The sequence below is a fragment of the Cetorhinus maximus genome, chromosome 23 (assembly GCF_964194155.1).
Source record: "Cetorhinus maximus chromosome 23, sCetMax3.hap1.1, whole genome shotgun sequence".
Classification (NCBI taxonomy): Eukaryota; Metazoa; Chordata; class Chondrichthyes; order Lamniformes; family Cetorhinidae; genus Cetorhinus; species Cetorhinus maximus.
The window spans coordinates 50,449,051-50,477,006 of NC_135901.1; the positions used below are offsets into that span (position 1 = coordinate 50,449,051).

A 27,956-nucleotide genomic window follows, 5' to 3' on the forward strand; every position below is an offset into this window, starting at 1 on the left:
TGTGTCAGTTACTTTCAGTGACGAATGTCTGCCATGTGTTCCCTTGTCAGTTTCACAACAGCCGCAGTGATCAGGTTGGTGGGTTTAAGGAATTGACAGTTACACATGAGCAGCTTGTGGGGATATTTCACCTCACTGTCAATTTCATGTCCCAGCTCACAGAAACTGTTGTTGTAATTGACTGAAGAATTCATTGCATTTAAAATGGAAACATGGATAAAAGCAGCGTCAATAAATGAAACGGAAACGAAAATTTTCTAGTTTCCCTGGTGGTCTAGTGGTCAGGATTCGGCGCTTTCACCGCCGCGGTCCTGGTTCGATTCCCGGTCAGGGAATGCAGTTTTATTGATCTTGTGGAATTGTCAAAATGAGTATTAATTACTTATTGATTGAAAACATTTAGCAGCTCCACCAGAATCAGTTTAAGTTTAGGCTCAGAGCTGGAAATATCACACTTAGAACAGGCCGGGAACAAAGATAGAAGCGGAGTGAAAGAAGGACAAGAGAAGGGCTGTTTGCAAAGCACTGGCCAGAGGGATGGTGGTGCCAGGCAAAATATGGGTGGGAGAAGGGAAAATTCTGGTGCCTACTGTTTGCATTGACAAAAATATCACTCCTGATGGATCAACCAATCACAAGACTAATTGAACGACACATTATTGGTGCCAATCCTTCAGTGGAGCTCACCGCGACCAAAGAGCACTGTTACCATCAGCCTGTTATGTAACTTCTTGCAGTATATCTGCTGAACAATATAAGCTTATCACAACTCTGCTTTCTTCACAATGAAATCCAGTGCGAAAATACGAGAAATTTCAAAGCTGAACAACGTAGACAAGACTGGAAGGAGAGTGTGACTGTGGCTAATCGGCACTGTGCACATTCCTGTAATCAGTACCTGGGAGAATCAGGAATCTCCTGGTGTCTCTTTAGCCTGTTATCTGTAAACCGATCAAGTTGTGTATTACGTTCGCACTAACTGACTGTGTGTGGTCAAACAGCTCCTGGAAGGGCGGAGAGAGCTGGAGGTGAAACAGAAAGAGATGTGACATGGAAGTGCTTTGAATGAGTGGTGAAAATCCGTCTTGTGCCAGTTTCAAAGGAACAGAGGTTGGTGGTTATTTGTTTGAAAGAAGCTGCACTCATCGTGCGGCGAGCTCACGACCCTGAGATTTAGAGCCTTTGATCTACCAGTTGAACTAGCCGGACACACATAACATATGTATCTCATATCCCAACATACATGGAGACAACTGTTGCTTTCCACCTGGAGCCTCAGCTTGTTCTGAATTTCAAAGTGTAGAATGTAATCGAACTACACAAGCCCCAAGGTTGCAATACATTCCTCTCATTCATCAATAACATCATTCATATCTTCCACTTCTTAGCTGCACCTCCTTCCAAACATTGCAAACTCCTCTTGCATCTTTCATCCTGATATTTTTCTCTGTAACATTTTCATCTGAAGCTGCACAACTAATGTGAATACAGTTTGTGATGGTAAAAATGTGTTCACCTCCTCGGGAGCTGAACCACATTGACACACACAGAGGAACACGCACAGGGATAAACACCGAGACTGACAGAGGGCAAGGGATTGTCTCTAAGGAGAGACAAACTGCCAGAAAGCAAGCATGACACCAAGTTTTGCTCCATTTCCACTGCAGGTTTCGTGAATGAACAGAAGTAGGAAAACGTCCACTTGTTTTGATGGATTTTATTCAATATAACCGATAATTAACTTTGTAGTCACAGAATAAAACCAGGAATAATGAGAAGCAGGAAACTCCAATGGATTTGGACTCCATCGCCTAACCACCCGGCTACGATGACTGCCCCTCTGCAGAGGGTAATTTTGTTGGTATAAAGTTGTAGGCGGCCATAGCAGAGAAGAAGGACATTCGGCCCATCGTGTCCGTGCAATCTCACGGAAGAGGAATTCAGCAATCCCGCCTTTTCTCCGCAGCCATTTATATTTTTATTGTCTCTCCTCAGTGTTACTGTTAAAGTGAAACACGGCACACACCTGCTTTAACTGTGAGCTGGCACCTTTTCGACCAATAGGGCAATTTTAACAGCACTGGGATTTGAAACCACGCCTCAATAAAAATGAGACCTTAAACCATTAACAACCACTACAGCTGCGCTACCAAGCTCACGATGCTATTCCACATCGCCTTAACTGGGTCTGGACTCCATCACCTGAACCACTCGGCCATGATGACTGGTCCTATGGAGGGTTTAGTGTTGTTGGTATAAAATTATAGATGGTTACAACAAGGGAGGAGGAAATTCGGCCCAGTCTGTCCATGCCAGCATATGGAAGAGGAATTTAGCTAATTCGACAACCCCACATTTTCCCCACAGCCATTTATATTTTTATTGTGTCTCCTCGTTCTTCCTGTTAAAGTGAAACACCGCACACACCTGCTCTAACTGCGAGCTGGCACCTTTTCGACCAACAGCACAATTTTAGCAGAAGTGGGACCAGAAACCACGCCTCAATAAAGAATGAAACCTTAAACCAGCACCTACAACATCTCAGCTGAATTACCGAGCCCAGGATTCTATTGCCCATTGTTACTGAAACAGAACAGAATCAAAGCATTAACAATACGTCATAAGGCCCCATAAGCCTCCTCCGTCACTTAATAAGATCATGGCGGATCCCCAACCTCAACACCAATTTCTCACCCGATCCCGATCGCCCTTCATTCCCTTAGAGTCCAAAAATCAGGAGAATTTTTGGATGCTTTTTCTTCCATTGATCCGAGAGTTCTATGGACACCTGGTTGAAATCAACAATAATAAGAAGCACTGTTGGTAAGATTTGAACTTTCCTCGGGAAACCCCAGTGGATTTTAAAAACATCGTTTTCACCACTCAGTGAAGAGTGACACCTTCAACCACCTAGAGCGAATCTACCGAACTCAAGCTATTAGTGCCCATCACCTTGGCTGGTATTGTTACTCAAATAGAACAGGAGCAAAGAATCAGGAATACTTCATAAGGCCCCATAAGCCTCCTCCGTCACTTAACAAGATCATGGCGGATCCCCAACCTCAACACCAATTTCTCACCCAATCCCGATCGCCCTTCATTCCCTTAGAGTCCAAAAATCAGGAGAATTTTTAGATATTTTTTCTTCCATTGATCCGGGAGTTCTGTGGACACCTGGTTGAAATCAGCAATAATAAGAAGAACATTCGGTAAGGTTTGAATTTACCTGCGGAGACTCCAAAGGAAATTAGAACCATCCATTTAACCACTCGGCTATGGTGATTGACCAAGAAGCCAATGCTTTTCATTCATTCATCAATTACATCATTCACAGTTTCCGCTTCTCAGCTGCACCTCCTTCCAAACATTGTGATCCATTTTCCTCAGGATTTGTTTCTGGATTTAATGTTTAGCTGCTTTGTGACCTCATTTTGAAATCAGGATCGCTTCAATATCCAACACAATTTGGATTACAAACCTGACGGACAAACAATGGAAAAACGTCACTCAGTAACACAAATCCCATGGTGCACATTTTCAGATTCACAACAGTTAACTTATCAATAAAATGAAGGAATTTTACAATGAAAACATTTAGAAAGTTTGTATGACTTTTATTTGTGACTCACTAACTCGGGTATTCTGTAAATGCTGCTCGGAGGTTTAGTGACCGGGATATAATCTACCTCTGTTTTCCTGAGCCTGTGCTCGGCGTTTTGGGAAGTTTGGCCCGGGTTGGAGTATCTTGCGTTCCAGGGATGGGCAGTAACCCGCTGATGGAAGCTGCAGTCGCCGCTTTCTGCTGGCAGCGGGTGATTGGAGAGTGCAGGGCCGGAATATTGCTGCTTTTCTGCTTTTCCCTGTCTTACTCATTGTGGAGCTGAGGAAGAGAGAATCATTGATGGGTTTGTTTCAATCCAATGTAATAAATTTCATAAAATTCCAATGTGCTAGATATCGGTACATGGTATGTCTAATTGTTTTCTCATTATATTTGAAATTAATATTCGAAAAAAGGCACTTACCTGGGAGCTCACTTAATAACAGTGGAACTGGCAACATTTTGGGGGTCTTTCGTTTCAGCGCAAGTAGCCAATGACAGCCCGGAACTGTGTGATAATGCCGATGGTGAGAAAATAGTAAAAGCTTCGCCTCTGAGTGGTCTCGAACCACCAACCTTTTGGTTAACATCCGAACGCGCTGACCAATTGCGCCACAGAGACTGATGAAGACTTTACCCAGGGTATCAGTGAGTTAAATCTTCAGATTGCTGCTACTGGAATGACAATTGTCTCTATCATTTTTACTCTTCCAAAATAAAGAGTGGGGCATTCATTGTGGATACATGGAAACAGTCTGATCCAACCCACTGCAGATACATCCATGTCACCGGGAACCAGCTCCCCTACAACTGGTGCCGTCTCCCTTCGATCCTTTGCATGTCTTAACTGTTACCAAATATTCTCATTGTCCCGAAGCCGAAATTAAGTTTGAATTCCTGATGTGCAGTAACGAGAACGCTGTCAATGTCTCAGATCAGTTCATTTCACTGATAACATCAGAGTCAATATTCCAGCGTCTTGAAGAAGGGAAAGGTGCCTTGACTGTCTCTGGTCAGTCAGACAGTTCACCCTTCATTCTCCTCTAATTCCGGTTCCCAAAGAGTTTCTAAAGATTCACAAAGCTGGAGACTGGGTTTTCTGTTTTGGTTCCTTCTCCATTTTCCCACCTGCCAACTGACAATATTTTCCAAAATCTCATCTCAATTGCCTTGCATCGTGTCCAGGAATGAGGAAATTCAGTTTTGTGGAGAGATTATAGAGACCGGGATTGTTCTCTTCAGAGCAAAGAAGTTTAAGTGGAGATTTCATGGAGCTGTTCGAAATAATGTGGGTGGGGGCAGTGGGGACGGGCGGCTGGATGTTGCAGAGAGGGAGATACTCTTTCCACTGACGGGGGTCAGTAACCAGAGGATTGGGATTTAAAGATAGTTAAGGAAAGACAGACTTGCATTTATACAGCGCTTTTCCTGACCAACGGATGTCTGAAACCACTTTCAAGCCAATTAAGCACTTTTTGAAATAAAAACAGAAAATACTGGAGAAACTCAGCAGGTTTTGCTTTCCACAGACACTCTCAGACCTGCTGAGTTCTACCTGCGTTTTATGTTTTTATTTCAGATTTCCAGTATTTTGGTTTTATTGAAGTACTTTCTGAAGGAGAGTCATTGTTTTCATGCAGGGAGTACGGCAGCCAATCGCTGCTCAACAAACACCCAAAGCCAGGGACTTGACAATGCACAGATCTTATAATCTTGATCGAAAGATAAACAGTGACCAGGACACATGACCACATCCTGCTGTCTTTAACAAACTTCAATCTGCAAGTTTTGATGATGGTTCTGGCCAGTTTCGAACGAGGCAATTCTTCACATATTAGATAAACATGATAACCACTGCCCTGCAGAAACAGGGGACAGGAGAAAAGCTCAATGGGTCTCAGTAAAATGTTAAGCGGTGTCATCATGCGGCAACACATTGAGTCTTTATTTTGAAGACATGGAATTCAGCTGCTCTCTTTGGGGATGCTGGAGACAGACTGATCCAATAATGTCATCATCAAAAGGCACAACTGTACAAGAGGCCCATAGTATCCATGTCAGTTTTCCACAAAGAGCTTTCGAGTTAATCTCAATTTATTTGTCTCTTTCCATAACCCTGAATTTTTTTCCCTTTCAAGTCATTGTCCAATTCCCTTTTGAAAACTCTGAGTTAAGAACAACAATATTGAAAGAGGCGCAGGAGCTGCTGCCGTGTCCTTGCTCAGTGTGTGAAAATTAACAAAGATTTCCTGACTCATTGAGATGAAGGGTTGGACTCTGAATTCTTTTACAATTATTCAAATTTTAAAAATAGTTGACTTCAGATCGAATTTTCACAAAACAAATGTCTATTCTGACCAATCATCTCCTCATTTTCCTCAGTCGATACCTTTTACCAACATTTCATTGAGCAAACACGCACAGTCACCACAGGAAAAAAAACACATCATTTGAAACATTGAAATAGTGAAAAACTGAAATAATGAAGTTAATAGTGGAGATGATTTCTGTATGTTACAAAGTGCAGGTTGATCTGATTAACTGGCGGACTTGGTTCGAGTTTCCCAATGACCTATTTCTGCTCCTTTGCTTCTGTTCTATTTCGATGATAATCCCAGTGAAGGGAATTAGGAGCATCGACACGTAACGTGGTAGTGTGGCCGAGCGGTCTAAGGCGATGGATTAAAGCTGCAGTCTCTTCGGAGGTGTGGGTTCGAATCCCACCACTGCCAAGCGTTCAGGTGATGTACCTTTCTGGATCTGCAGCAGCCCCATTCAAATCAACAGACACCAGCGGAGTGTGCTGTGTTTTATTTTCATGGGAAGAACGAGGAGAGGCAATATAAATATGAATTTCTGTAGGGAAAAGGCGGGGTGCGGAACTGCAGGAGTTGACGTGCCCTTCCAGAGAGTCGACATGCTGAATGACCGTCTGATATAGCCGTCTATGATTTTATACAAACATCATTAATCCAAATCTGGGGCTTGGATTCGTGACTGAGTGTTTAAGGCGGCATGTTTTGAATGCATTGGGATCTCCACACGTAGGCTGGAATCCTGCCAATTACGCTTCTTATCATTCCTGAATTTTACAGTGTATCTGCACAATTAATTGTCCGAATAAGTTGCATAAAAACCATCTAAAACCTCCAGCGTTCTCGAATGTCTATTCGTCTGCAAACATTCACAAAAGTTGCAGCGAGAAATGGAACAAAAACGGAAACAGGTTGGTGTCAGGCTTGATTTCTGGGTGTTTGTCTCTCCTTAGAGACAATCCCTTGCCCTTTTTCACTCTCGGTGTATATGTCTGTGTTTGTTCCTGTGTGTGTGTCATTGTGGTTCAGTTCTCCAAGAGCATGAACATCTTTTTCCCATCACAAACTTTATTCACATTGGTTGTGCAGTTTCAAATCAAAATGTCACAGAGAAAAATATCAAGATGGAAGATGCAGGGGGAGTTTGCAATGTTTGGAAGGAGGTGCAGCTAAAAAGTGGAAGCTTCAGCGAGAAGTTTTCTTCTCATTTAACACGAGATATGGAACCAGATCTGGGAGGTATTTGTGTTGGTGTAAACAGTAAAGCCTCCCTTATTTCCGCTATATTTTGCCTTGCACAAACATTTCTCTGGTTAGGGCTTTGCCACCTATCACAGCCCTTCTCTCATTCCCTATCTTCACCTCTATATTTATTCTCGACCTGTTGCACGGGTGACATTTCCAGCTCTGAGGCAGATCTCCAGCTCTCACTCCACTGATTCTGGTGTAATATTATGATAGGATCCATTTGGATATAAACCGAGACAGGGTCAGGTGCAGTAATACTGAGACAGGGTGGAGTGCACAAATTATTACTACAACATCTTCAATAATATAAAAGGAAACTGGGTCAAGTTCAATAATTACTGAGACAAGGTCCAGCGTATTAGTAATAGACGTGGCCTTGTGTAATGTAATCACAGGCATGGTCTGCACTGAATACAAAAAGACAGGGTCTATTTCAATATAAACACATGCAAGGAAACGTCCAGCGGAATGTCAGCAGAGACATGACCTAGTTTGATATGAACAGAGAGATGATCTAGTGTGACGTAAACAGAAATGTGATCTCGTGGATTATAAAGCAAGGAAGTGCGGGGTGCAGCAACAGATGAGGCAGTAGCGTGTGTAATTTGAACAGAGACATGGACTGAGGGAGTAATAAAGGAGACAGGATCTAAAGTAAGGAAACTGACACAGGGTCTAGTGCAGTTTAACTTGATAAAGGACCTTGTGCAATATAAATTAAAATAAGACCTAGTGCAATCAGTCCTAACCAAGTACCTAGATTAATAGCAATAGAAACATGGACAAGTGCAGCAATGAGAGAGACTTGGCATAGTACAATAGTAACAGAGAAAGGACATTGTGTGATATAAACAGAAAAATTGATATGCGCAGCATTAACTGTGAAATTGTCTAGTTTAGTATGAACGTGGCAGAGTAAAAAGTGAGACACAGCCTCGTGTGATGCAAACATGAGCATGTTCTGTTTTAGTATTAAAAGAGACAGGGCCAAGTTCAGTAACAATTGAGACACGACCTAATGTCATGTTAGCCGAGAGATGATTCAGTGCAGTCATAACTGAGAGAAGGTTTGATACAATATAAAGAGGGCCCGGACCCGGTATATCAACAGAGATTGGGCTGAGTAAGGAAACAAATAAACATGACCTGCGGTAAAATGATCAGAAATATGACCCTGTGATATGATCAGAGACGGAGTCTAGTTTAATTTGAACAGAGATAAAGCCCATTCCGGTAACAATTGACACAATGACTGTTTAATGTAAAGGAACCTCGGCTTCACTGCCATCTGCTGGACAAACGCTGCTATAGTCAATGCCGTGTAAATGCTAATTTCAGTTAATGCTTGTTATATAAATCATTGAATCATGGAATGCTTGCAGCACAGAAGGAGGCCTGTAAAGCTTAGGAGATTTTGAGATATAAAACCATTTTAGTTAATATATCTACGTTCCGAATTCTTGATTTATATTAATGGAGTATTTAATTGTGCCTGACCTAAAAAGTTCCCAATAAGTGGTATTTAAGGATCAAGTAAAATTTATGAAGCAATATTATCAGGAAGGGAGCTCCAAAGACTCACGACCCAGAGAGAGAGAGAGAAATCGCCTCATCTACGTTTTAAAGGAGCAGCGCCTTATGTTTAAACAGTGATCCCTGGTTCCAGATTCTCCCATAAGACAAAACATCCTCTGTACATCCTCGCTGTCAAGGACCCCCAGAATCTCACATGTTTCAACCAAGTCGCCTGTTACTCTTCTAAACTCCAGCCTAGCCTGTCTAATCTTTCCTCATAAAACAAACTGCCCACTCCAGGTGTGAGTCTGGTAAACTTTCTCTGAACTGATTCTAACGCATTTACATCCTTCCATAAATAAGACGACCAAAACTGCACACAGTACTCCAGATGTGGTCTCACTAGTGCTTTATGTAACCGAAGCATAGCATCCCTACTTTTTAATTCAATTCCCCTTTCAATAAATGATAACTTTCTATTTACTAATTACTTGCTGTACCTGCATACTAGCCTTTTGTGATTCACACACTAAGACATCCAGATTACTGAATCTCAGAGCTCTGCAATCTCTCACCATTTAGATAATATGCTTCTCTTTTATTCTTCCTGCCAAAATGGACAATTTCAAATTTCTAATATTATACTCCGTTAGCCAGATCTTTGCCCACTCGCTTTACCAATCCATGTCTTTTTGTAGCCTCCTTATGTCCTCTTCACAACTTACTTTCCTACCTATCTTTGCGTCATCAGCAAATTTGGCAACCATCCCTTCCATCCCTTCATGCAACTCATTTATACAAATTGTAAACAGTTGAGGTCCTAGCACTGAGTCCTTTGGCACACTACTCGTTACACCTTGCCAACCTGAAAATTCAATTTATTCCTGTTAGCCAGCCAATCTTCTATCCATACTAATATGTTACCCAATATACGATGGGCTTTTGTCTTCCATAATAATCTTTGATGTGGCACTTTATCCAATGCCTTCTGCTAACCTTACTACAGTATATCCATCGGTTCCCATTTATCCACAGGCCATGTTACTTCCTCAAAATCATGCTGGCTCTCCCTGATTACCTTGAACTTGTCAAAGTTATCTGCTACAGCTTTTTTTCATAGTAGCTTCTAATATTTTCCCCATAACAGATGTCAACCTAACTGGCCTGCAGTTTCCCACTTCCTGTCTCCTTCCCATTTCTATCCCAAACTAAAGGGACCTCCGCTGAATCTAGTGAGCTTGGAAAAACATTAAAGCAATGCATCAACTATCTCACTAGCCACCTCTTTTCAGACCCCAGGGTGAAGTCCATCAGGACCCGGGCAGTTGTCAGCCCGCAGCTCCAACTATTTACTCAGTACCACTTCACTGGTGATTGTAATTTTCCTGACTTCCTCCCTACCTTCCATTTCCTGATTTGCAGCTGCCTCTGGAATGTTAATTGTATCCTCTATAGTAACTACTGATGCAAAGTACCTGTTCGATTCATCTGCCATTTCCGTGGTTTCCATTAACAATTCTTCAGACTCACTTTCTCTGGTGCGAACGATCACTTTGGTAACTCGTTTCTTTACAGAAAAAATATTCATAGAAGCTCTTACCATCTGTTTTTATATTTGTGGCTAACTTTCTTTTGTATTTTATTTTATTCCGCTCCTTATTTAACATTTAGTCATCTGAAGCTGTTCCTTCTCTTCTGCCCAATCTACTGGCATTCCACCTATCAATGCACAATCATATATTTGTTTTCTTTAAGTTTGGTACTATCATTCACCTTTCTAGTTAACCAAGGATGGTGTGTTGTCCCCTGGACATTTTTTTTACTCGCTGGAATGTATCTATCCTGTGTATCTTGATATATGCCCTAAAATGTTTACCATTACTTCTCTATTGACCTATCCATTAACTTAATTTGCCAATTCACTTTAGTCAGTTCTGCTTTCATGCCCTCATAATTGCCCTCATTTAGCCTTAAAAACACAGTCTCGGACTCTCTCCTCTCTCCCTCAAACAGAATGTAAAATTCAATCATACGATGGTCACTGCCACCGAGGGGCGCCTTCACCATGAGGCCATTAATGAATCCAATCACGTTGCACAATACCAGGTTTGATATAGCCTGCTCTCTCGAAAGCTAACAATCCCGGAAGCATTCTATCAGCTCCTCATCTGGGCTACCTTTGCCCATCTGACTTTCCCCATCTATACGTAGTTTAAAATCTCCCATGATTATGATCGTGCCTTTCCGACAAGTTCCCATTATTTCTTCCTCTATGCTACCATGTGGTTACGATTAGAAGGCCTGCACACGACTCCTACCAGCGATTTCTCTACTTTCCCATTTTACATCTCTATCCAAACCGTTTCCACCAAACCATCCTGCTTTCAAGAGTTTTGGTCATCCCTCTCTATTCTGCTAAATGATCATTAACTAGCAGAGCCATCCTTCCACCATTTCTTCTGTTCATGTCCTTCCAAAATGCTCTTTGATGTCCTCCTGCAGCCATGTCTGCAATGGCTATCAAATAGTACTTCTTTATTTGTGGAAGAATCAAAATTAACCTCTTTCATTGGCTTGGGGTGAGGCTCATTTGGTGTCACTTCATCTCTGTATCTAAAGCCATGAACACTGAAGACAAATCTGCATCTCTTATTCCCTGGGCCCCCGGATGTATATTCAATTGTGAGCAAGTAACACACCCCTGTAAATACAGAGCTATTGCAAACAATGTTATATATTCTTATCAATAATACAACTTATCGTATATAGCCACGTCAACACTTGTTTTAGCACCATACCAGTGATACGATACATTATTAGTAAATGTTAATAACACTTCCTACAGTTATGTCAAGACAAAGGCTGCCCTCCAATACAGATCTTCTGCTCTACGGATATGGTTCATCAATTGAACCAAGTCATAGATCATTTAGTTTTAAGATGAGGTGTCGTGTTAAGTTAAAGCTGCTGAATTCACCTTTTTTGTTTATCCGTTTGAAACTGACAAAGAATCCCTCAACTGCACAATTCAAATAAAACAAATATAATTCATTGAACCTAGGCTTCTCGGTACCTTAAAGTAATTAAGGCAATAACACCAGTTCCTGCTCCCAGCCTAAAATCTACATAGCCTCAGTAGCAGAAACTCAAACTGAGCTGTAAAGATAACATAAATATTATTTCATATCAACATAAAACCCTATAATATTCGTAGTTTTATCACTACTTAAAGGCCTTTCCGTTCGTTCTTACTGTTCTTGTACTGTGAAGGAATAGTTCATCTCCTGCCACCCTCTGTCTGCTCCCCGTAGGCCAGATGTTTCCCTCCTTTTCATATAATTATCCAATTCCATTTTGAATGCCTCGTTTGTCACGACCTCCACCACATCTTCACGCAGTCCATTCAAGGTCCTATCCACTCTCTACATGAGAAAAAGAGTTTCCTTGTGTCGCTGATGCTTATTTTCCCAATTACCTTAAATCTGTGCCCCTTGGTTCTCCATCCTTCCACCAATTGGACCGTTTTCTACTTTCTACTCTGTCCAGACACATCTAGATTTTGAATACATCTATAAATTCTACCTCAACCTTTTCTTCTCTATGGAAAGCACTCCCAATTCCTCTAATCTACCAGTTTAACTGGAGGTCCTCATCCCTGGAACCATTCTCGTGAATCTTTCCTACTCTCTCACTGATACGTTCACACTTTTCCTAAAGTGTGGTGCCCAGAACTGGACGCAAATGCTCATGCTGAGACTTTAACAGTGTTCGAAAAACTCTTTGCTTTTGAACTCTGTGCCCCAATTTATAAAGCCTCAGATACCATATGCTTTATTAACCAGCCTGTCAGCAATAACAACAGAGACAGGACATCGTGTTATATAAACAGCGCATGGACTTGTGCAGCATTAACTGTTACTTCCTCTGGCTTAATATGAACATGGCAGGGTCAACTCAAGTAATAACTGAGGGAAAGCCTCGTGTAATGCACACAGGCACATGTTCCAGTTTAGTACAAAGGGGGACATTGTACAAGGCATTAACAATTGGGACATGAAGTTTTGTAATATTAGCTGAGGCATGGTTCCGTGCAGTCATCAGTGATAGTGTCTCACAGAACAGAAAGAGGGCCTTGGTTGAGTATGCTAACAGTAGAGATTAGGCCGAATACAGAAATAAGTGGGACATGACCTCCTCTAATTTAATCAATGACACGACCTAGTGTTATTTAAACAGGCACGGGGTCTAGTTTGATATGAGTGGAGACAGGGCCAATGCAGCAACCATTGAGAAATGTCGGCCTCACGCAATTTGAGCAATCACGGTTTCGGTTCCATCTGCTGGACAAACCTTGCTATTGCAGATGCTGTGAAAATGCTGATTTAATTTACTGTTTCTGATATCAATCATAGAATCGAAGAATTCTTACAGAAAAGTAAGAGGCCATTTGTCTGGCCCGTGCTAACCATCTAAAGGAGCAATTGACCTAGCTCCATTATTTTCCCCCAGCATTTTTTCCCTTTTCCGAAAATGATGCCATTTATTTTTGAAAGCATCAATTGAATCTGCCTCCACCACACACTCAGCCTGTCCACTCCAAATCCTAACCACTCACTGCGCGAAAAAAAGTTTATTTTTAAATGTCGCCGTTGCTTCTTTTCCTGATTATCTTAAATCTGTGCCCACTTGTTCTCGAATCTTCCACCATTGGGAACTCTTTCTCCCTGCCTACTCTGTCCGGAATGTCATGATTCAGGACAACTTTAACAAATCTCCTTTCAAACAGGGTATGGCAAGGGAAGAAAACGCTAATATATTTGTGTTGTTGTTACAAGAAAATAACATAGGTGGAGTGCGAAAATATGATCGAGTGAGGGCAACACAACTGATGCTAGCCGGGATATAATTGTAGTAAATATGTATTTTTGTTTAATCTTCTATGAAAGAGGGAACAGTTAATATGTACATTTGATCCGCAAATGAGATCATAGGCCTTTCAGGGATAAATTGCTACATTTATTACGTTAGCACCAGCATGGTTGATGAAGAGCTGTGGAAATTCAGGTGAATCACTCCACGGCCCAGATAAGATGCATCCGAGGATTTTCATGGAAATAAGCGAGAAATCTGCAGGTTCTGTCATAAATCTGTGAAAAATGATTGAATTCTGCAAAGACGCCTGGCGAGCAGATAAAATAAAATGCATCGTTTATTGTTCTTCGGTAAAATGTTCGCAAAAGTGAGCCAGGAAATCACAGACCATGAGTTCCCCCTCGTAAACCCGTAAGAACGGAAAGTTTTTATGGGGCATGTGGAGAGAAGGAGCCAGTAAGTGTCCATGAAGGAAAGGACTTGCTTATCTAGTTGACTGATCACTTTGAACGTGAGCAAAAGGAGATTCATGGGGCAAGATAGACAGTGGATGTGATGCATTTGGATTTCTGCAGGCTTTCTAAACAATTCCTTTGGAAAGGATGGGACCCTGGAAGAAATATCGCCACTATCAGATGGAGGACTGCAAGGGAATCGGAATTAGTTGATTGACAGATTCCAGATTGTAAGTTTACAGGGATTGTATTCGGACTGGAAGGATATTAACGCTAGGATCCCACACTGTTCTGTTTCATTCCGCATTAGTTTAAAATGATAATAAATGAAGCCAGAAGATCAATGCTTAAAACTGCAGTGGGGGAAAAGGCTAATGAAGATCATAAGTGCACATCTGATCAGGGTAAGCTATGGGCGGATTTAAATGCGTGTAAAATGGGCAAAAAGGCAATGGATAACATTCCTCAGAGAGGAATTCAAAAGTTGCCACATTTAGATAAGGAATTAAGGAAGGAAATATCACATATAGAAAAAAAAACCGGTATAGAAAAAGAAAAAATAAACTGGTTTCTGTCTGAGAAGAGTTGATTATCTTTCAACAATGAGAAAAGCAAATGAGGCCCTGGGACGGACACAGATTCCCTCTCTCCACGTTTCCTGACGCCTTCCCCGGCCTAGTGCCAGCCTTGCCGCCTTCCAGCCTGCCTCTAATGGACCTGGAAAGTTCAGGTTAATATTCCACTGAGTGATCGATCTATGGAGCAGACTCTCGAAAGCAGGGAAGCCGTTAACATTGATTCTTACAGGAACACAAGAACAGGAGCAGGAGTCGGCGGAATGGCCGTCGATCTGCTCTGTAATTCAGAACTTGTGCTTCAACTCCATGTTCCCGCACTTTGCCCATATCCCTTAAATCCCCGAGACACTGTAACTCTGCCAATCCCGAACTAAAGTGGATGGAGAATCCAGAGCTCTCTGGGGTAGAGAATTCCAAAGGTTCACAACTCTTTGAGTGAAGTAATTTCTCTGCATATCAGACCAAAATGTTCGGCCCCTTGTCCTGAGGCCGTTCCCCATGTTTTAGATTCTCTGACCAGGCTGTAAAGATGTGAAAATAAATTATCTCCCGTATATTGTTTGTGTTTGATATGTATAATTTCCCCCCTAGGACCAAGAATGTGAGAAATGGAGAACATTATCTTGGAGACATAAGTGGTAAAAAAGCTTTAACAAGATCCAATGTGTCGGGTTGAATATTGACAATGTATTGCAGAGGAATTACAGAATACAGCAAAGTTTAACTACTCCCATTCTGAATGAGATTAGAGTCTGATAACAGTACCAAATGTGCACATTGCACTCTGAAATAACTTTCAACAACCAGCTCCAGCCAATACCTCCAATGGGGAATGATGAGAGAGTTCATGTACAGGGTCAGGTGTTAAAAGAGCGAACGCTGCTGCAAACTTCAATCCCACACAGTATTGCTCCATATTCACAATTCGTCAATATGTTTTCAAATGCAGCCATGCAGTAACTGAACTTCTCTGAGGCTGGCAAACAGCACCGCCTGTAGTGGCGGTGAGGTGCCAGCAGAGGGTAGGGTTCTATCACTTTAATCACAAGACAATGAAACGGGTTTGAGTCGAGGCTTTGACCCTTTTAATTCATTCATGCGGTATTCTTTGCCACTGAATAAATTCATTTATCTAAAATTCTTCAGCTGGAATACTTGCATCATGTATCATAAATGCATTGTCAGCATCCTGGAGGTTACCATTGACCAGAAACTAAACTGGGCTAGCCATATAAATACTGTGGCCACAAGTGCAGATCAGAGAGGCTGGGAATTGTGCGATGAGTAACTCACCTCCTAACTCCCCAAAGCCTGTCCACCATCTAAAGGCACATGTCAGGATTCTGATGGAGTCCTCTCCCCTTGCCTGGATTTGTGCAGCTCCTAAAAACAAACACAAGAAGCTTGACACCAAAGCATCCCACTTGATTGGCACCCCATCCACAAACATTCACTCCCTCCACCACCGACGCACAGTGACAGCAGTGTGCACCATCTACAAGATGCACTGCAGGAATCCTTCGACAGCACCTTCCAAACCCATGACCACCACCATCTAGAAAGACAAGGGCAGCAGGCACATGGGAGCACCACCACCTGGAAGTACCCCTCCAAGTCACTCACCATCCTGACTTGGAAATATATTGCCATTCCTTCACATGCTTCCTCCATTTTCTCGCTTTATTTTAAATGAATATTTATAAATCCATTTGTGTGGGAACTTACTGAATAACAGCAGAAATGGCAAAGTTTGGGCAAGATTTCCTTGTAGCCAAAGGGCACACAGCAGAACCATGTCAGTGATATAAGTAGACGCAGGAAGAGAGGGAGTCTAAGTTGTCTTAAACCATTAAACCTTCAGTTGGAAGCTAACTTCGTTCAAAATGTATGCTATAGAAACACCCTAGTGGTTCAGATTCTGTGCTTTCACCGCCTGGGATCCATTCACTGTCTCGATGTTGTGCAAAATGTCGTAACTCGCACCCAATTTATGGTTTGGAAAAGAGTCACATTAAACTTGAAACCTTCACTCTGTTTCTCCTTTCACATTTGCTGTCAGACCTGCTGAGAACTTCCAGCACTTTCTGTTTTTATTATAACATGAATTATTGTCTTTATCATACACATGATCACAAGAAATAGGAGTAGACCACACGGCCCATCGAGCTTGTTCCATCATTCAATTCAATCATGGTTGATCTTGGGCTTCAACTCCATTATCCGTTCCCCATATCCCTTAATTCCCCGAGAGACCAAACATCTGTCCATCCCAGCCTTAAATGTATTCAATGATGGAACATCCACAACCCTCTGGGTAGACAATTCAAAGATTCACAACCTTTTGGGTGAAGTAATTTTTCCTCATTTCAGCCCTAAATTATTGGCCCTTTACCCCGCGACAGTGCCTCAGTGTTTTAGACTCCCTGGCCAGCGGAAACAATCCCTGTGTCCACCCTATCAAGTCCCCTCAGAATTTTATAGATTTCAATGAGTTTGCCTTTCATTCTTCTAAACTCCAGAGAATAAAAGCCCAATTTATTCAGCCTCTCATCGTAGGACAACCAGCTCATTCCAGAGACCAATTTAGTGAACGTTCTCTGTACCGTCTCCACTGCCAGTATATTATTTTATAAATGTGGAGATGAAGACAGCACACGGGATTCTAGATGCCGTCTCACCAAAACAGACTTCTTTATCCTTGCTTTATTACAAACCCCTTGCCATCGGCCTTCCTAATTGCTTGCTGTACCTGCATGCTCGCTTTCTCCGTTGCTTGCACAAGTCTCTTTGAACATCAGCACTTACAAATTTCAAAAGCATTCTGCTGTTCTAATTTTTACGACCAAGTGAACATATTCACACACCTATCTACATTATATCCTATCTGCCATTTTGTTGGCCACTCACATAACCTCCTGATACCCTTTTACAGTGCTCTGCTCAAAAGTGACCTTGCCACCAAACTTCATACTGCTCATGCAGGCCCCAGTGAGAATTGAACTCACAACCCCTGGTTTACTAGACCAGTGCTCTAACCACTGAGCTATGGAGCCACTTGCCATGTCTTATTCACAGTAAGTCTCCTAGTGGAATGAGGAACAGGACAACTCCGCATTGATGATATATGATAGACCTGGAAATGTCTGAGATGGAGAACAGACAATTAAAAGATGCGACATGAAAACGGCAGAATTTGATGTGCTTTCAGTGATGAATGTCTGCCGTGGTTATGTGAGAGATTTTACTGCTGCCTGTTCACACTGACACAAATATCACTCCTGACCAATCAATCTCTTTGAAAGCAGCGCGCCAGGCCGAATGGCCTCTTTCTTTGCTGGAACTGTCTATAATGTTATTTTTCCCAGCATCATTTCCCAGTCATTCCGACATTTTATTACACGCTTGGGGGAATGTGCTTTCTTACATTCTCGCTTTTGAAGTCAAGACACTGAGCAATTTCAAAGTTTTTCATTAATTCCAGCACAGGATTTGGAACCAGACCAGTTGAACGACACTTTATTGGTGCCAACCCTTCACTGCAGCTCACCCCTTAAAAACAGTGGCTGTCATTGCACGATGTTGTCATTTATGATAAAGTTCTGTAGGAGAAACTTATCTCTGGTGAAAGTACCCGAAAAACGGCAAATGCGGCGGAGATAAAGCAAGTTGCAAGAGTTATAGACAGCTTTCCTCGTGACTTCGAGGTGAGGATTCGGCCCTTTCACCGCCGTGGCCCGGACTCGATTCCCGGCCAGGCAATGAAGGTTTAGTGATCTGGTACAAACTGTTAAAACAGGCCTAATTTACTTATTGATTGAAAACCGAAACGCACAACAGCTCCGCCCGAATCAGTGGAGTGAGAGTTGAAGTTTCACATCAGAGCTGCAAATGTCACACGTGGAACAGCTTCGAGAATAAATACAGTTCCTAATGCCCGAGGGATTTCAGTTTGGAATATTTGTATTTACAAATCATTCTCTCGATGTGTTAATTGCCGTAACCACTCAAACATATGGGCTCGGTGTCTGTCTGTTTAAATGTTGCTCAGTGAAAATTTCAATCGCCCTCCGCTTTGTAACATACGGACACTTAATAACTGAACAGTCTCCACTCAGAAATACAGAAAGAAAATTCCTCCTGAACCTTTTAAACCTGTTTTTCTTTTCTCTCTACGATTTTAATATGAAGCCACACAACTAAGGTGAATAAAGTGTGGATCGGTAAAAATGAGGAACTGAAGCACATTGACACACACAGGAACACACACACACACATAAACCGAGAGCGACAGAGGCCTAACGAGAGACAAACAGCCAGAAAGAAAGGATGTCACCAAACCGGCTCAGTTGTGTTCCATTTCCATATGCAGATTTTGCAAATCCTTGCAGATGGAAGCGCGGGAGTTTTTGTTTGTTTCCATTTATCCGATAACTAATTCTGTTGGCACCTGGTTAAAATCGGGAATAACGAGAACCGCAGTCAGCAAACCAACATTGGGGAAACCCCGATGGATGTCAGTACCATCGCCCTCAACATTCGTCCGCGACTAACAGCACTTCCTGAGGGAAAGCATGTTCATATCAAATCAGAGATGACTATGAAGTAAGTCGTACGGCCCGTCGTGTCTATGCTGGCTCTCAGGAAGAGCAACTAAACCAATTCCACTCACACGCCTTTCTCCCACAGCAATTTCTATTGACATTGTCTCTCCTCGTTCACCCTGCCAAAATAAAGAACCACAACCCACCCCACTCCCCGTATTAAACTGGAGTTGTCTTTTGCTCACCCAAAGGGAATTCCTAACGTGCCCGAAAGTGGGAAGCAACTGAAAATTTGGGAGCGTAGGGATTCGGACCCACTCCTCCAGAGACTGGAACCTGAATCCAGCTCTCCAGTTTGTAGAGCAAATGGAATTAGATTGTAGATATCAGCTCAGAAATAATGATGACCTGTTTGATCAGGGTAAAGTTCTTTTCTAATTCGATATGAAATCAATTGAATAAATAAATAATGTTTGTATCAAAAACTGTAAAAGGAATCCTAGTCCAACTCTTCATGTCATTGTGTCAGGGAAACTTTGTTAACTAAAGCAAACTGAGCATGGATTCTGCAGAAACTCCTTCTTCAAGCGAGAAATGGACAATGATTGAAAGGGGGAAAACTCAGGTTTAAGGAAAGAGAGAAGGAATTTGAGACGAATTGGTTAGCTCTTTAAAAATAGCTGGCACAGATACGATGAGGTGAAGGGCTTCACATTGTAGTAAAAACAGGAAATGCTGGAAAAACTCAACAGGTCTGACAACACCTGTGGAGAGAGAAGCAGAGTTAATGCTTCGAGTCGGCCTGAATCTGAAGAAGAGACATACGGACTCAGAACGTTAACTCAGCTTCTCTCTCCACAGATGTTGCCAGACCTGATGAGTTTTTCCCAGCACTTTCTGTTTTTATTTCAGATTTCCAGTATCTACAGTATTTTGCTTCCATCTTAGGGCCTCTTACTGAGCTGTGCTATTTGATGATGACATTGTTGATCAGTCTGTCTCCAGCATTCCTAATGAGAACAGCCGAATTCCATTTCTTCAAAACAAAGACCCAAAGTGCTGCTGCATGACGTCACCGTTTAACATTCCAGACAGCTCCATTGGGCTCTTTACAGCGCAGGGTTTGTGCAGGGCAGTGGGTGTCACGGTCATTTCACATGTGGCAGAGCAGCGGTTTGAAGCCGGGCAAAAACATTATCCAAACTTGCTCATTTAAGTGTGAGTGAATGTTCAATAATTTACATTTGTTGTTAAAAATGAACACATGAGTTCGAATCCTGCCGCCTGAGGATTTATCATTTAAATAGGAAAAAACCTATCCAAACACATCCGTATTTTCTTATTAATTTGTTGGCATTCAGGAAGTGGCGTAGTGGCATTGTCATGGTCTAGAAATCCAGAGATAAAAACAAAATACAGTGGATTTAAATAAAAAAAGAAAATGCTGGAAAAATTCAGCATGTCTGGAAAGAGAAACAGAGTTAATGTATTTCCGTATGACCCTTCTTTAAAGTTCTTTGAAAGCAGCACACAGGGCCGAATTGCCTCTTTCTTTACCATAACTTTCTACAATTTGATATTTCCTAACATCACGGTTACTTCTTTCACACTGATTCTGCCATTTTATAATCCACTCTTGCGAGTGGGTTCAAAGCTTAACAACGTGCACAAGACTGGGAGGAGTCTGCGACTGTGGATAATCGGCACTGTGCACATTCCTGTAATCCGTATCTGGGAGAATCAGGAAGATGAGATTCTAGTTTATCTTTTCCATGTCACCTGCAAACTCACTATTTCTAAAATCCGTGGGTCCCACATTCCCAGTCCCTGCTTTCCATGTCATGAACTTACTGTACCTGCATCAAGCAGCTAATTAACCTGGGAGCTGGACAGGTAGAAGGAGCTGGAGGCGAGGCAGGGACAGAAGCAGAAAGAGATGAGACATGAAAGAGTTTAGAATTTGATGTGTCTCAGTTACTTTCAGTGATGAATGTCTGCCGTGTGTTCCCTTGTCAGTTTCACAGGAGCCGCAGTGATGGGTTTAGGAAATTGAGCAGCTTGTGGGGCTATTTCATCTCACTGTCAATTTCTTGTTCCAGCTCACAGAAACCGTTGTCGTCATTGACTGAAGAATTGGTTCCATCTAAAATGGAAAAATGGATAAAAGCAACGTCGATAAACCAAACTGAAAGCAACTTGACAGCTTCCCTAACAAAAACAGAAAAAAAAATATCTGGAAAAACTCAGCAGGTCTGACAGCATCTGCGGAAAGGAACACAGTTAATGTTTCGAGTCCGTATGACTCTTCAACAGAACTAAGGAAAAAAAGAAGAGAGCTGACATATAAGCTGTTTTATGGCGGGGGAGGGAGTGGGTGGGGGGCGGGGTGTGGGGGGGTGTGGGGGGGTGGGTGGGGGGCGGGGGGGGTGGGGGGGTTGGGGGGAGACAGGTAGAGCTGGCTAGAGGGCCAGTGATAGGTGGAGATTGCCAAAAGATGTCATAGACAAAAGGACAAAGAGATGTTGACGGTGGTGATATTAGCTAAGAAATGTGCTAATAGGTGACATTAAGGGTAGAAATCAGGACGAGCAAGGTACAGATAGCCCTAATGGGGGTGGGGTGGGAGGAAGGGATCGAAATAGGCTAAAAGGTAGAGATAAAACAATGGATGGAAATTCATTTAAAAATAATGGAAATAGGTGGGAAAAGAAAAAAATACATAAATTGTTGGTAAAAAAGGAGAATCGGAAAGGGGGTGGGGATAGAGGAGAGAGTTCATGATCTAAAGTTGTTGAACTCAATATTCAGTCTGGAATGCTGTAAAGTGCCTAATAGGAAGATGAGGTGCTGTTCCTTCAGTTTGCGTTGAGCTTCATTGGAACATTGCAGCAGGCCAAAGACGGACATGCGGACATGAGGGCAGGGTGGTGTGTTGAAATGGCAAGCGATAGGGAGGCCTGGATCATGCTTGCAGACAGACCGAAGGTGTTCCCCAAAGTGGTCACCCAGTCTGCGTTTGGTCTCTCCAATGTAGAGGAAACTGCATTGGGAGCAACGAATGCAGTAGACTAAATTGAGGGAAGTGCAAGTGAAATGCTACTTCACTTGAAAGGAGTATTTGGATCCTTGGACGGTGAGGAGGAGGGAAGTAAAGCGGCAGGTGTTGCTCCTTCTGCGGTTGCATGGGAAGGTGCCGTGGGAGGGTTTGAGGTGTAGGGGGTGATGGAGGAGAGGACCAAGGTGTCCCGGAGGGAACGATACCTGCGGAATGCTGCCGGGGGTAGGGGTGAAGGGAAGATGTGTTTGGTGGTGGCATCATTCTGGAGTTGGTGGAAATGGCGGAGGATGATCCTTTGAATGCAGAGGCTGGTGAGGTGATAAGTGAGGACAAGGCGGACCCTATCATGGTTCTGGGAGGGAGAGGAAGGTGTGGGGGCAGATGCGCGGGAGATGGGCTGGACACGGTTGAGGGCCCTGTCAACCACTGTGGGTGGAAAACCTCGATTAAGGAAGAAGGAAGACATGTCAGAGGAACTGTTTTTGAAATTGGCATCATCAGAACAGATGCGACGGAGGAGAAGGAACTGAGAGAATGGGATGGAGTCCTTACACGAAGCGGGGTGTGAGGAGTTGTAGTCAAGGTAGCCGTGGGATTCGGTAGGCTTGTAATGAATATTGGTGGACAGTCTATCACCAGAAATTGAGACAGGCAGGTCAAGGAAGGGAAGGGCATTGTCAGCAATGAACCATGTGAAAATTATGGAGGGGTGGAAATTGGAAGCAAAATTAATAAATTTTTCCAGGTCCCGACGAGAGCGTGAAGCAGCACCGAAGTGATCATCGATGTACCGGAGAAAGAGTTGTGGGAGGGGGCCGGAATAGGACTGGAACAGGGAATGTTCCACATACCCCATAAAGAGACAGGCATAACTGGGGCCCATGCGGGTACCCATAGCCACACCTTTTATTTGGAGGAAGTGAGAGGAGTTTAAGGAGAAATTGTTCAGTGAGAGAACAAGTTCAGCCAGACGGAGGGGAGTAGTGGTGTATGGGCATTTTTCTGGCCTCTGTTCGAGGAAGAAGCTAAGGGCCCTCAGACCATCCCGGTGGGGGATGGAGGAGTAGAGGGATTGGACGTCCATGGTGAAGAAAAGGCAGTTGGGGCCAGGGAACTGTAAATTGTTGATAAGATGTCGGTGTGTCAGAGGAATCACGGATGTAGGTGGGAAGGGACTGGACAAGGGGAGAGAGAAGGGAGTCAAGATAACGAGAAATGAGTTCCGTGGGGCAGGAACAGGCTGACACGATCGGTCTGCCGGGACAGTTCTGTTTGTTGATTTTGGGTAGGAGGTAGAAGCGGGCCATCCGAGGCTGGGAGACTATGAAATTGGAAGCTGTGGAAGGAAGATCTCCAGAGGAGATGAGGTCAGTAACAGTCCTGGAAACAATGGCTTGATGTTCTGTGGTGGGGTCATGGTCCAGGGGCAGGTAGGAGGAAGTGTCTGCGAGTTGACGCTCAGCCTCTGCGAAGTAGAGGTCAGTGCGCCAGACAACAACAGCACTACCATTGTCAGCGGGTTTGATGACAATGTCAGGGTTGGACCTGAGAGAACGGAGTGCAGCAAGTTCAGAGAGATACAGGTTAGAGTGGGGGAGAGGAGCACGGAAATTGAGATGACAGCTTCCCTGATGGTCTAGTGGTCAGGATTCAGCACTTTCTCAGTAGCAGCCCGGGTTCGATTCCCGATCAGGGAATGTAAATTTGTTATCTTGTTAAAATGAGTATTAATTACTTATGGATTGAAAAAATTTAACAGCTCCACCAGAACCAGTGGGGTGATAGTTGAACTTTCGCCGCAGAGTTGGAAATGTCATATTTGGACAAGTCGAGAACAAAGACAGAAGCGGAGTGAGGGAATGAAAAGAGGACAAGAGAAGGGCTGGGTGCAAAGCACTGACCACAGAGCTGGTGGCGCCAGAAAAAATATGTGTGGGAAAAGGTCAAATTTTGCTGCCTACTGTTTGCACTGACATAAATATCACTCCTCATGGATCAACCAATCATTACTGCACATTGACAGCTGCACGTCAGGCCGAACGGCCTCTTTCTGTGCTGCAACTTTCTATAATTTTATGTTTCCCAACAGCACGAGTCATTCTTCCATTTTATAACCCACTCGAGCGAGATGTACTTTCTTACCTTGTATTCGGCTTGTTTGAAATCAAAGCACAGAGCAAATTCAGCGAGATTTATTGTCATTTCCAGCACGAGATTTGTCACAAGACTAATTGAGCGACACATTAATGGTGTCAATCCTTCAGTGGAGCTCACCGCGTCCAAAGAGCATTGTTATCGTCTGCCTGTTATGTAACTTCTTGCAGTACATCTGCTGAACTATAGAAGCTTTTCACAGCTCTGCTTTCTTCACATTGAAATCCAATGTGAAAATATGAGCATTTTCAAAGCTGAACAACGTAGACAAGACTGGAAGGGAAGTGAGATTGTGGATAATCGGCACTGTGCACATTCCTGTAATCAGTACTCGGGCGAATCAGGAAGATCCTGGTGTCTCTGTCCGCTGCTATCTGTAAACCGATCACGTTCTGTTTTACGTTCACACCATCTGACTGTGTTTGCATCAAGCAGCTAATTGACCTGGATGGGCAGAAAGAGCTGGAGGCGAATATCTGTCCTGCACAAGTTTCACAGCTAATTCAACAACCCCGCCTTTTCTCCACAGCCATTTATATTTTATTGTCTCTCAGTATTTCTGTTAAAGTGAAACACCACACACACCTGCTTTAACTGTGAGCTGCCACGTTTTCGACCAAAAGGACAATTTCAGCAGCAGTGGAAGTGGTATTTGAAACCGAGCTTCATTATTACTGCTCATCGCCTTTCCTAGCATTGCTACTCAAATAGAACAGAATCAAAGCAGCAACAATACGTCATAAGGCCCCACAAGCCTCCTCCGTCACTTTATAAGATCATGGCGGATCTCCAGCCTCAACACCAAATTCCCACCCGATCCCGATCGCCCTTCATTCCCTTAGAGTCCAAAAATCAGGAGAATGTTTGGATATTTTTTCTTCCATTGATCCGAGAGTTCTGTGGACACCAGGTTGAAATCAGCAATAATAAGAAGCACAGTCGGTAAGATTGGAACTTTCCTGGGGAAACCCCAGTGGATTTTAAAAGCATCGTTTTCACCACTGGGACACGACAATTGACCAAGGCCCCAGTGCTTTGCACTCAATCATCAATAACATAATTCATAGCTTCCGCTTCTCAGCTGCAACTCCTTCCAAACATTATGATCCATTTTCCTCTGGATCTGTTTCTGGATTCAACATTTAACTGCTTGTGTCCTCATTTTGAAAACAGATTCGCTTCAATATCCAGCACAAATTGAATTGCAAATCTGAAGGACAATCATTGTAAAACAAGTCACTCGGTAACTCAAATCCCATGGTGCTCATTTTCAGATTCATATCAGTCAGCTTTTGAATAAAATGAAGGAATTTGACAGTGAAAAGATTTAGAAAGTTGGTGTGACTTTTATTTGTGACTCACTCACTCGGGTATTCTGTAAATGCTGCTCCGAGGTTTTGTGACGGTGATATAATCTACCTGAGTTTTCCTGAGCCTGTGCTCGGTGTGTTGTGAGGTTTGGCCCTGGTTGGGGTATCTTGCGTCTCAGGGATGGGCAGTAACCCGCTGACTGAAGCTGCAGTCGCCGCTTTCTGCTGGCAGCGGGTGATTGGAGAGTGCGGGGCCGGAATATTGCTGCTTTTCTGCTTTTCCCTGTCTCACTCACTGTGCAGCTGAGGAAGAAAGAACAATTGATGGGTTTGTTTGAATCCAATAACTTCATAAATTTCCAGTGTGTTGGATATCGGTACATGGTAGGTCTAAATGTTTTCTCATTATATTTGAAATGAATATTCGAAAAAAAGCTGCTTACCTGGGAGCTCACTGGATAATAGTGGAGCCGGCAACTTTTCCGGGGTCTTGACATTCAGCTCCAGTAGTCAATGACAACCGGGAACTGAGTGACAATTAATGCTGAAAAAAAGGGGAAGTTTCGTCCCTGGGTGGTCTCGAACCACCAACCTTTCGGTTAACAGCCGAACGCGCTGACCAATTGCGCCACAGAGACCGATGCAACTGCTTATAATGGTGTCATCAAGTTAAAGTTTCAGATTGCTGCTCCAGGAATGACAATTATTCTCTATCAGTTTTACTCTTCCGAAATAAAGGGTGGGACATTCATTGTGGATACATGGAAACAGTCTGATCCCACCCACTGCAAACACATCCCTGTCACCGGGAACCAGCTCTCCTACAACCGGTGCCGTCTTCCTTCGAGTCTTTCTCTGTCTTGTCTGTTACCAAGTATTCTGATTGTCCCAAAGCCGATATTAAGTTTGAATTCCTGAGGTGCAGTAACGAGAATCCTTTCAATGTCTCAGATCAGCTAATTTCACTGATAACATGGGGTCAATGTTCCAACGTTTTAAAGAAGGGAAAGGTGCCTTGACTGTCTCTGGTCAGTCGGACAGTTCACCCTTCATTCTCCTCTGATTCCGGTTCCCAAAGAATATCTGAAGATTCACAAAGCTGGAGACTGAGAGTTCTGTTTTGGTTCTTTCTCCATTTTCCGACCTGCCAACTGACAATATATTCCAAAATCTCGTCTCAATCCTCCGCATTGCATCATGTCCAGAGATGAGGAAATTCAGTTTTGTGGAGAGTTTATGGAGACCGGGATTGTCCTCTATGGAGCAAAGAAGGTTAAACGGAGATTTCACGGAGCTGCTCAAAGTGATGGGGGTGGGGGCAACGGGGACGGGGCGGTTTGATGGAGCAGATGGGGAGAAACTGTTTCCACTGACGGGGGTCAGCAACCAGAGGAATGGGATTTAAGATAATTAAAGAAGGACAGACTTGCATTTTAATAGCGCTATTCCAGACCAGTGGATGTCTCAAACCACTTTCCAGCCAATTAAGAAATAAAAACAGACAATGTTGGAAAACTCAGCAGGTTTCTCTCTCAAAAGATGCTGTCAGGCCTGCTGAGTTTTTCCTGTATTTTCTGTTTTCCTTTCCAGATTTCCGCAGTTTTGCTTTTATTGAAGTGCAGTCATTGTTGTCATGCAGGGAACACGGCAGCCAATCACCGCTCAGGAAACAGCCAAAAGCAGGCACGTCACAATGAGCAGATCATGTGTTCTTGGTTGAGGGATAAACACTGACCAGGTCACGTGGCTTCAACGTGAACCCACAAATTATGATTATGGCTCTGCCCAGTTTTAAACCGGAGAACGTTTCATGTGTTAGACAAGCATGAAAATCACTGCACCACAGAAACAGAAAACAGCACAAAGGCTCAATTGGCTTCACTAAAATGTTAAGCGGTGACGTCATGCAGCAGCACATTGGATATTTGATTTGAAGAAATGGAATTTGGCTGTTCTCTTTAGGAATGCTGGAGACAGACTGATCAACAATATCATCATCAAATGGCACAGCTCTGCAAGAGGTCTTTCGGACAATCAATCTATGTTAGTTTTGTTTAACGAGCTTTCTAGTTAATCTCAATTTATTTGTCTCTTTCCATAACCCTGATCTTTTTCTCCCTTTCAAGTCATTGTCCAATTCCATTTTGAAAACTCTGCGTTAAGAAAAAACAATATTGAAAGAGATGCAGGGCCCTCTGCTGTGTCTATGCACAATGTCTGAAAGTTAACAAAGTTTTCCTGACCCAATGACATGAAGAGTTGGATTCTGAAACCTTTGACAGTTTTCAAATTTTTTGAAATCGTTGATG

At 43.0% G+C, this 27,956-nt stretch overlaps 1 long non-coding RNA gene and 4 other non-coding genes across 5 annotated transcripts in view; 3 read left to right on the forward strand and 2 right to left on the reverse strand.

The window, feature by feature from the left end:
• The window catches only part of LOC144698290 (uncharacterized), a 493,807-nt gene that overhangs the window by 35,626 nt on the left and 430,225 nt on the right, over positions 1-27,956 (forward strand). The gene's annotated exons all lie outside the window — the stretch shown is intronic.
• Positions 264-335, forward strand: trnae-uuc (transfer RNA glutamic acid (anticodon UUC)). The gene has a single exon. It is a non-coding gene; the product is annotated as a tRNA-Glu (tRNA).
• On the forward strand, positions 6,252-6,333 carry trnaf-aaa (transfer RNA phenylalanine (anticodon AAA)). Its single transcript has one exon. It is a non-coding gene; the product is annotated as a tRNA-Phe (tRNA).
• trnat-agu (transfer RNA threonine (anticodon AGU)) lies at positions 17,565-17,637 on the reverse strand. Its single transcript has one exon. It is a non-coding gene; the product is annotated as a tRNA-Thr (tRNA).
• Positions 26,212-26,285, reverse strand: trnan-guu (transfer RNA asparagine (anticodon GUU)). The gene has a single exon. It is a non-coding gene; the product is annotated as a tRNA-Asn (tRNA).